General features: G+C 48.2%; 1 protein-coding gene across 1 annotated transcript in view; it reads right to left on the reverse strand.

The window, feature by feature from the left end:
* lmx1al (LIM homeobox transcription factor 1, alpha-like) overlaps positions 1–3,243 on the reverse strand; it is a 37,217-nt gene extending 33,974 nt beyond the window's left edge. Inside the window, exon 1 of the mRNA XM_042344702.1 lies at positions 3,093–3,243. The gene's annotated coding sequence lies outside the window, so the exon portion shown is untranslated. The remainder of the gene's footprint in view (positions 1–3,092) is intronic.
* Positions 3,244–10,965: the final 7,722 nt, after the last annotated feature.

Here is a 10,965-nt window from a genome sequence, read left to right on the forward strand (position 1 = left end):
AATTGTTGTCACCTCGTTCAGACGTCTCGAAGCAAACGCTTCACAGGTCAGACTGTAAAATGGATTGATTGTGCAATCTGCGGGCGAAACCCGGCAGCCAATTGCGCACAGCGGCGTCCCCGCAAACAGCCGTGGCCAAATTATTATTATTATTTTATACTTTCGGAGGGATTATTACCCCCAGAAAGTGATCCGCCAATCGACTAACAACCGGGTTCCTACTTACCGCCGGGCAAACAGAGGCGTGTGCGTGTGCGTGTGCGTGTGTGTGTGTGTGTGTGTGTGTGGAGTAAGGAAATTTGCCCAATGTTTCGCCCTGACCCGCCCGGGAATCGAACCCGGGTCCTTTCGCTTGCGAGGGAGGGCTCTGACCGCTGAGCTGCAGGTCTCTGTTTCGCAGGTGAGCGCGGCGACCAATTCGGACTTGCGACGTCCCACTAACAGCCATTCTGTAAAGCGCTTTGAGACGCCTCAACGACCTGATAAAGGCGCTGCATCAAATGCGAGGGTCGTTACTGTGGTTGTCTTCGCTTTCTGGTAAAAGCCTGAGTTTACCCAAGATTTGGAACACCTCTGATGTATCTCTCTCTCGCTCTCCGCTCCCAACCCATCACTGACTCACTCTCCTCGGCTTGGCTTGACCCAAGATTCCTCCACCGACAGACGATCCCTCCCTCGTCTGTGGGGTCACCGCAGCACAAGAAGGATATGGGAGAAGATACATCGGAGGGCAACCAAAATGACTGAGGGAACGGAAGGGACGGGACTGCGCGGAGGCGGCTCAGTAAATTGGGAGACATGTTCACGCTGGAAACGAGAAGATCCAGAGAAGATTGAGAGGCTGCCCTCAAGACTCTAAAGGGGCGAGACAGTCTGGATCATGTCAACCTGTCCAGAATAGTAAAACCAGAGGCCGTGGCCTGCGATTGAAAGGGGGTGGAGGGAGGGGGGGGGGGGTTGGGGGGGGGGGCGGCGGGGAATTCAGAACAAATCTATGCAAACGCTATTTCAGCGAACGAACAGTGGACCTGTGGAACAGCTCCCCAGGGAGATGGTTGAAGTAGGAAATGGAAGGAGAACGAGATGGACCTTGGTCTAGCATTCCCTGTGTTCTTATGACCTCCTCTCTCTCTCTCTCTCTTCCCAACCCCCCCCCCCCCCCCCACTCCCTGGCCCCGCTCCCCTGGCCCCGCTCCCCTGGCCCCGCTCCCCGTAATCTTTCCCATCTATTTGGACATTGCTTCACTGTGGCTCCTATTCCTCTCTCCTACTTCCTGTGTCCTGTCTTCAATGTGCCATAGTCGCCACTCATCAAAACCTCTTCCTTTCCTACATTTTTCCTTGTGCACCAATTCTCCGCACCTCCCTCCCTCGCTCTTCCCTCCCTCCCTCACTCCTCACCTCCCTCACTCCTCACCTCCCTCACTCCTCACCTCCCTCTCTCACTCCTCACCTCCTTTCCTCACTCCTCACCTCCCTCCCTCGCTCTTCCCTCCCTCCTACACTCCTCACCTCCCCCCTCGCTCTTCCCTCCCTCCTACACTCCTCCCCTCCCTCCCTCGCTCCTCACCTCCCTCCCTCACTCCTCACCTCCCTCCCTCGCTCTTCCCTCCTACACTCCTCACCTCCCTCCCTCACTCCTCACCTGCCTCCCTCGCTCTTCCCTCCCACACTCCTCCCCTCCCTCCCTCGCTCCTCACCTCCCTCCCTCGCTCCTCACCTCCTTCCCTCCTACACTCTAACAGGATTCCAATCTTTAACATTCACCTGAAAAATGGAGACAGAACCTTGGCTTCACGTCTCACCCGAAGGAAGGCGTCTCCGAACAGCTCGACACCCACCACCCCCCCCACCGCCCCCCACCCCACACCCCAGCACTGCACTGGAGAGTCAGCTTAGACCGTGTGCGAATCCAGGTCCCTGACGTGGGGACTTGAACCCACGACTTTCTGACTCGAGACGAGAGGGAGAGAGAAAAGAGAGAGAGCGCGAGCGACTGAGTCAGAGACTACAGGAGTTGAGCATTTTTCACGAGAGCTGAGACAGTTAAAGACGAGGAAGGTCTTAAAACCTACAGAGGGTTATACCGTTGGGCAAATACTAACGCAGCGTCACCGCTGGGAGTCAGTAACGGGACAGGGGACACAGTCAGGATAACCAGGAAGGGAACTAAAGGGGCGTTCGGGGAAGACTTCCTTTCAAGGATTCGCTTAAAAGGGGGCGAAGGCACTCGACTGAACAGTAAGAGCGCGGGGGGCGCGGGAGGAGCGAGCGGTGGGAGCGGAAAAGGGGGGTCTCGGGAGCGAGCAGGAGAACGGGATTCCAGCGTAACGGTGCGCAGGACACACAGTCACCACACTCCACCCCGAAAAAAAATACAACCTGCACCCCCTACGGCGCCCTTTTTTTTTTTAACGGTGTACCCCGTGGAGCGCTTTGAGACGTCTCGAAGACGCGATAGATCCTTCAGCCCACGGGTCACCCTTACAGAATACCCACCCTACCGTTCCCCCCCGTCTCCTCCCCGCCCCCCCCCCCCCCCACCCCCCCCCCCACATCACCGGGTTGCAGTTACATAATAATAATATTTATAAGCCTCGCATTTGAGAGAGCGCCTCATCGCGTCTTCGAGACGGCTCGAAGCGCATCACAGCGGTGTCCCACTAACGGCCGTGGGTTGAGTCACCATTTTGCTTTGAGGGATTATTATTCCTCTCATCAATTACCCTCTGAGTAAAGAAACACTTCCAGGTTTCTGTCCCGAAATTGCCCCTTCGTTACTCTTAAACCCTGTGCCCTCTTGTTCTACTGTCTCCCTACATCATCATAATAATAATATAATAATAATAATAAAATAATAATAATAATAATATAATAATAATAATAATATAATAATAATAATAATATATAATAATAATATATAATAATAATCCCTGTGTTTGATCAGGTCGCTGAGACGTCTCAAAGCGATTCACAGGATACACGGTAAAGTGGAGTGACTGTATATTCCGTGCCCATTGCGCCCGACAAGAGTCCCACAGACAGTCGTGGATTGAGTTGACGTTCTCAATCCCGTTTAAAGCGTCACACACCTCCACGAGGAACCCTCGGAGTCCTCTTCCCTCCTCTCAAGACTGCCGAGCCCCTGTCTGATCTGATCCGGTCTCGACTTGTTCCAAATCCTTTGCCCGCCGTCCGCTGAGTGACCAACGCCGATTAGAGGAAGTTGCTTAGCGATGAAGCGACAGCGCCGCGACTGGAGGTCATCACTGAACCTTTCCGGTTTTTATTTTTCCCAAACCCCAATATGGATGCTTTCCCTCCCGCTCCGTCCCGAACCCCTCAAATACTCGTCATTATTATTGTTGTAATTGGGTATTTGAGAGCGATCGCCTCGCAATTAAGATCACAGTCAAAATCCACACGCACGCACACGCGTGCGCACACGCGCACACGCACACCCACGCCTCTGCTTACCCAGTCAGTCGTTTGGCAGATCGCTTGATAATTAACAAATAAATAGATGAATAATTCGGTCACTCGATTCCACGGCTGTTTGTGGGTGCGCTGCGGTGCGCGCAGTCGGCTGCCGCCTTTCGCCCGCAAAACGCGCAGTCACTACACTCGACAGCGGGTCCCGCGAGGCGCTTTGAGACGTCTCGAAGACGAAGGCGATGAAGGCGCTGTGTCAAATGCCGGGATTATTGCATTATTACGACAAGGATTATTATGTATTATTATATCATTTTTTAGTATCATTTCTTAACGAAATTAATTTCCTGTTCCCTCCTCTCTCTCTTTCTCTCTGTGTCTCATTCCATCTCTCTCTCTCTCTCTCTCTCTCTCTCTCTCTCTGTCTGTCTCTCTCTCTCTCTCTGTCTGTTTCTCTCTCTCTGTTTCACTCCATCTCTCTCTCTCTCTCTCCCTCTCTCTCTCTCTGTCTCTCTCTGTGTCTCATTCCATCTCTCTTTCTCTCTCTGTCTGTTTCTCTCTCTCTCTGTTTCACTCCATCTCTTTCTCTCTCTCTCTCTCTCTCTCTGTGTGTCTTTCTCTCTCTCTCTGTTTCACTCCATCTCTATCTCTCTCTGTTTCACTCCATCTCTCTCTCTCTCTCTGTTTCACTCCATCTCTCTCTCTCTCTGTTTCACTCCATCTCTCTCTCGGTTTCACTCCATCTCTCTCTCTCTCTCTGTTTCATTCCATCTCTCTCTCTCTCTGTTTCACTCCATCTCTCTCTCTCTCTGTTTCACTCCATCTCTCTCTCTCTCTGTTTCACTCCATCTCTCTCTCTCTCTCTCTCCTTCAATCACTGGTTCCCCCACATTTCCACTTCATCAACAAAAGAATCACATCAACAAGAAGTCCAACTGCCTTTACATTTTTTTTTCCAGTTTCATGTCCCCCTCTCACAGCTCTGTCGGAGTTATTACACGTTTCATTACGAATGGGGTTAAAAATGCGCTGATGTGCTAACCAGAAAGATCTCTTAACTGTGCAAAAGATATGGTCCACTTCTCCCCCCACAGACATTTAGATATATAGATGTATATATATATATATATTATTCTTTTTAAAAAAACACAGTTCACAGTAAATGTGAACCCATTGGGGGAGTTCTTTAAAAATGCGCATTTTCGTTCGGAGCGAAAGCGAAAGGCGACGTGAAATCCATCTCCACCGCGTACTACACTTTGCGCAAAATAAGTTAAATTGCATTTTGCAAAACCTTTTCGATCCGATTCGATGCTGAACGCGGCATTTTGCGCAGTTGTTTCGCAACCTCTGAACGTTTGCGAACGTGTCCTGGGTCCAGAGTTAATTTAAATGGTCCCAATTGCCCAGAATGTTTAATTAATGTTTCTGATTTTATATATATATAAATATATCCACAGCTGCAAATGTTCTGCAGATGTATCTGTGGCCAAAGTCGAATTTGAATTAAAGTGCAAAGTCTTTTGATGGAGAAATAAAATGAGTAACAAAAGATTTTTGCCTAAAAAGCGAAAGAAGGAACGTGTTTTTTTTCTCATTCCAAATAAATAATATTAAAGCCATTGGTTATTTAAAGGTACGGATAGATACTGTATTTGCATTTATAATTATATTTATAATTATATTTACAGGTAATACCTTCGTAGGGAATTGTACTTATAGGGGAATTATATTCAGAGACAACACTAAACACAGGAAACTGTAAAATATTTGGGGAAATATACAGAAATTCGTTCAGCAAAACTGCCCATTAAACGAATATTTTATGTTGAAATCAACCGCACATTCAGTAAAATAATTATTGCAATGATTTTAATACATTTCCTGTGGGGATTTTTTTTTGTGGACTATTTTGGCCTGAAATAAAATTAATTAAATTGGATTATCTCTTCTTTTTTTCTGTTACACTCTATATTTCTCCCCTTGTAAAGAGCTGATGGGGATGAGAGGCTCTTTTTATATATATATATATATATATATAATATTATATTATATATAATATTATATATATAATATATATATATATAATATTATAATATTATATATAATATATATATATAATATATATATATATATATTGGTTTTATTTATACATTGATAAGTGGGAAAATTCACTGAGAGAGAGTGAGAGTGAATGAGAGAGAGAGAGAGAGAGAGAGAAAGGAAAACAAAAGAGAGAAAATGAAACGAAGAAACAAAGAGAGACAGAAAGAGAGAGAGAGAGAGAGAGAGAGAGAAAGGAGAGAAGAGTGAGAGAAGAAATAAACGAAGAAAGAAAAGGGAAAGAGAGAAAGAACCAACGAAGAGAAAGAGAAAGAGAGAGAGTGGGAAAGATGGTCAGATTTTTTGGGAGTTTGAGTGATTTTTTTCAGAAGAAAACACAGATTAAACAGTGGGTTTGGCACAACATATAGTTATTTTACTCGTTAAAATATCCAATCAAATAAAAAATGTAACCCTCTCTATAAATATATCTATATACATCTACACACACACACATATATATAAAATATACATAGTAAATATATATATATATAGAGAGAGAGAGAAATTGCAATTGTAATAACATATATATATTGCAATTGCAATAAAATAACACACAGATTAGGGTTTTGAGGGGCGAGAAATTCGATGGAAACCTGTGGTACAATATTCTGAATTTACTTTGCAAAATGGTCCCTTGAAACCCCCCCAAAAACTGGTGAATTTGCCACAAAATATACCCTAAATACAAACTCGAATCACCAGAATTGGGGATAATTCATTTGTTTTTAATTTTAAAAAATCTCAGGTCTGGATTTGGAAAACTGATATTAAAAAAAAATGATCCACATTTAATAATAATAATAATAATAATAATACCTAATAGTTTGTGTCTGAGAATTAGACAGAGAGAGAGAGAGAGAGAGAGAAAGAGGGAATGAAAAGGGAAGAAAAAGAAAGGAGAGAAGGGGAGTGTGGATTCTGAATTCAAACCGAATTTGAGAATATTTTGCAATTCCATAATTATATCAAAATAAAGGAGCAATAAAAACACAGGGAACTGAAGGCTGGAAACAGAGAGAGACAGAAAGAGAGAGAGAGAGAGAGAGAAAGAGAGATATGGAGAGACAGAAAGGCAAAGAGAAAGAAACAGAGAGAGAGAGAAAGGGGAAAGAGACACACAGAGAGAGAGAGAGAGAGAGAGAGAGAGAGAGAGAGTAAAAAATAAGGAAAGAAAAACAAAAGGATAAGAGAAATATAAACGAAGGAAAAGAAAGTGATAGAATGAGAGACAGAGGGAGAAAGAAAGGGAGAGAACAAGAAAGAGGGAATGGGAGAGAGGGAAAGAAAAAGAGACAGAGAGAGACAGAGAGAGAGAGAGAGAGAGAGAGAGAGAGAGAATGAAAAAGGAAGGAAGGAAAGAAGGGAGAGAAAGAGAGAGAGAGGGAGTGAAGAGAGAGAAATAGAGAGAGAGAGAGAGAAAGAGAGGGGAAGAAAGAGAGAAAGAAAGAGAGAGGGGAAGAAAGAGAGAGAGAGAGAGAGAGAGAGGAGGTGAGGGGGGGGGGGGGGAGAGAGAGAGAGAGAGAGAGAGAGAGAGAGAAAAAGGAAGAAAGGAAAGAGAAAGAAAAGGAAAGAAAAGAGATTAAGTTAAAATTCCACCTGAACTGATCTCTTTCTGTTTCAAACTCACACAATAAATCAGAGGGTTTGTTTGAGATGAATAGTTATCCCTGAGTTTGGCTCAGAGGAAAGGGGGGGGGAGGCAGAGGAGGGGGTGACAGAGGGGGTGACAGAGGGGGCTGTTACCCTGGGGGTGAAGGTGCCCTGAGACAGGACTATGTCCCACCCAAACCCTGGAGCCCAGAGAAGGTCAATGGTCAATGGTCAAACCTCTTTTGCTCTCTGGGATCCTCATTGACTGACTGACTGAACACTGGTCAAATGTACCTCAAAGTTACCCTGAACCCAGTCCAGCCCAACACAGCCCAGCACAGCCCAGCACAGCCCAACACAGCCCAGCACAGCCCAGCACAGCCCAACACAGCCCACCACAGCCCAGCACAGCCCACCTCAGCCCAACACAGCCCAGCACAGCCACAGCCCAGCACAGCCCAGCACAGCCCAACACAGCCCAACACAGCCCAGCACAGCCAGCACAGCCCAACACAGCCCAACACAGCCAGCACAGCCCAGCACAGCACAGCACAGCCCAACACAGCCCAGCACAGCCCAGCACAGCCCAACACAGCCCAGCACAGCCCAACACAGCCCAGCACACCTTAGCCCAGCTCAGCCCAACACAGCCCAGCTCAGCCCACCTCAGCCCAACACAGCCCAGCACACCTTAGCCCAGCTCAGCCCAACACAGCCCACCTCAGCCCAACACAGCCCACCTCAGCCCAACACAGCCCAGCACACCTTAGCCCAGCTCAGCCCAACACAGCCCAGTCCAGCCCAACACAGCCCAGCACAGCACACCTTAGCCCAGCTCAGCCCAACAAGGCCCAGCACAGCCCACCTCAGCCCAGCACAGCCCAACACAGCCCACCTCAGCCCAACACAGCTCAGCACACCTTAACCCAGCTCAGCCCAACACAGCCCAGCACAGCCCAACACAGCCCAGCTCAGCCCAACACAGCCCAGCTCAGCCCAACACAGCCCAGCTCAGCCCAACACAGCCCAACACAGCCCAGCACACCTTAACCCAGCTCAGCCCAACACAGCCCAGCACACCTTAGCCCAGCTCAGCCCAACACAGCCCAACTCAGCCCAACACAGCTCAGCACACCTTAGCCCAGCTCAGCCCAACACAGCCCAGCCCAGCACATCTTAGCCAAGCCCAGCTCAGCCCAACACAGCCCAGCTCAGCCCAACACAGCCCAGCACACCTTAGCCCAGCCCAGCCCAGCCCAGCACAGCACACCTTAGCCCAGCTCAGCCCAACACAGACCAGACCAGCACACTTTAGCCAAGCTCAGCCCAACACAGACCAGACCAGCACACTTTAGCCAAGCCCAGCCCAGCCCAGCACAGCCCAGCCCACCATAGCCCAGCACAACCCAGCACAGCTTAGCCCAGCTCACCCCAACACAGCCCAACACACCTTAGCTCAGCTCTTGTGTTTGTGGCTTCGATGGAGGAAGGATATTTGCTGAAGCTGCACCTGGCGTTTGTAGAGACTCCAAGAAGGAAGGAAAGAAGAGAGAGACAGAGAGAGAGAGAGAGAGAGATGACAGAGAGAAGGAAAGCAAGAAAAAGAGAAAGAGAGAGAGAAGGAAAAATGTACATTTTCAACATGAAACATTGGAAAGGTTTTCGTTTCTGTTTACTTTGTATTTTTTTATTCCTAACGTACCAAATGTTGGGGGTTTATCCTCTGGGGGGAGATGGACAAACCTCTGGGACACAGAGCAGGAGATGTTCTGGGTTCAGTTACTTCTCTTCTCTTAATTTTCTTTCTTTCTTTTTCTCTCTTTATCTTTTTTTCTTGCATTTTCCTTCTCTCTCTCTCTCTCTCTCTCTTTCCCTCTTTCCATTTTCTCTTTTCCTTCTCTCTCTCTCTCTCTCTCTCTTTCTTTCCCTCTTCTTTCCATTTTCTCTTTTCCTTCTCTCTCTCTCTCTCTCTCTCCTTCCTTCCTTTTCATTCAGAGTCTAAAATCATATATGTGAAAAAAAAAGATTCTCAGGGACTGAGAGAGAGAGAGGGGGAGAGAGATAGAGAGAGAGAGAGAGAAAGAGGGAGAGAGGTGGTGGTGGTGGGAGTAGGGGTTTGGTGAGGGACAGTTGGTTAGATGAAGGACATCAGATAGGGGTTGATGGTGACACAGAGAGGGTTGATGTGTGGATTCTCCCCAAACATGTCCCCTTTCCTGGTTCCTTGGGTCACCTTTGGGCTGAGGAGGACCTGTCCTCCCAAACCCAACACTGAAGCCACAATCACATCAGAGCCCAAACTCAGTCCCTTTGCAAACCTTCTCCCCTCCCAAACTGTTGGACGTGAAACAGAGCCTGAAGTTCACCACTCGATGGGTATCTCCAAAGTAACTCCACCTGGAAGGTCAGCCTCACAACTCAGAGGGGTTTCTTACCTGGAGAAGGGCAGTCTGGAGTCTGTCAGCCAGACTGTCTGGGTCTGTCTGTCTGTCTGTCTGTCTGTCTGTGTCTGTCTGTCTGTGTTCCTTTGCACAATCCTCGAGATGTGTTCCCCAAACACAGCTCTGTCTGTGTCTGTGTGTTCCTTCTCCTTTGCACACTGGGTCTCTGTCTGATCCCAACGTCTAGTTCTGCACATTTAAGTTTGCATGTGATTGGGGCCACCAATTCTCTGTGGGGGGGTTGGTGTGTGTGTGTGGGGGGGGGGGGGGTGTGTGGGGGGTGTGTGTGTGTTTCCACCAGTTCTGTGTGGGTGGTGTGTGTGTGTGTGTTTCCACCAGTTCTGTGTGTGGTGTGTGGTATGTGTGTGTGTGTGTGTTTCCACCAGTTCTGTGTGTGGTGTGTGGTATGTGTGTGTGTGTGTGTTTCCACCAGTTGTGTGTGTGTGTGTGTGTGTACACAAAAAAAAATCTGGGTGTTTTCTGACAAAAGTGTGAGAGCTACGGAAACAAGATCGAACGAGACGTGGAGACGTAGAGCGGTCAATGAAGGGGAGAGACAGAGAAAAGAGAGCGAGAGGAGAGAGTGACACACACATACCACACACGCACACGCGCACACGCGCGCACACACGAGCAATAACTCACCTTCCAGCAATTTACATTCCCGGCTCTAACAGCGTCACCGCTAAGCGCAAACTGAATTCTGCCTGGAATCCCAACGTCGAAACAATCTGCTGGAATCCAGCCAGTCACAGCCCGTCAGTTTCTATCTTGCGATGATAATAATTAATAATAATAAGAAGAAGAAGAAGAAGAAGAGTAATTAAAATATAATAGTAAATAATAATTCCCGAGCCGGGCAAAAACCTTCGGCGAGTTTCCCTTTACTCCGCACGCGCCTCTGGTTGCCCGGCAGTAAGTAGGAACCCGGTTGTTAGTCGATTGGTGGATCGCTTTGCCCCCCCCTCCTCCTCCATAATAATTCATAATAATATTAATATTAATAATAATTCCCCCCCCACTCCCCCTCCACAGAAAACACACGCGGTCATTCAATGCGCGACTGCTTCGTGGGCAATTCGACCGCAAAACGTACGGTCCGTTCACTTTACACTACGCAATGCGAGGATTCTTATCCTTACTCGGTGGTGTTCTGCCGCGGTCCGGTATTCTGCACGTGGCGTCGTGCCGCTCAGTGGTCAGGGGACCCGGGTTCGATTCCCGGGCGGGTCCCGGTCAGGTCAGAAACCTTAGGGCGCGTTTCCCTTACCGCACACACACACACACACACACACACACACACAGAAACACACACACACACGCGCGCACGCACGCGCACACACACGCGCACGCACGCACCCCTCTGTTTATCCAGCAGTCGATTGGCAATTCGCGC

Source organism: Callorhinchus milii, unplaced genomic scaffold (assembly GCF_018977255.1).
Source record: "Callorhinchus milii isolate IMCB2004 unplaced genomic scaffold, IMCB_Cmil_1.0 Scaffold29, whole genome shotgun sequence".
NCBI classification, from domain to species: Eukaryota; Metazoa; Chordata; class Chondrichthyes; order Chimaeriformes; family Callorhinchidae; genus Callorhinchus; species Callorhinchus milii.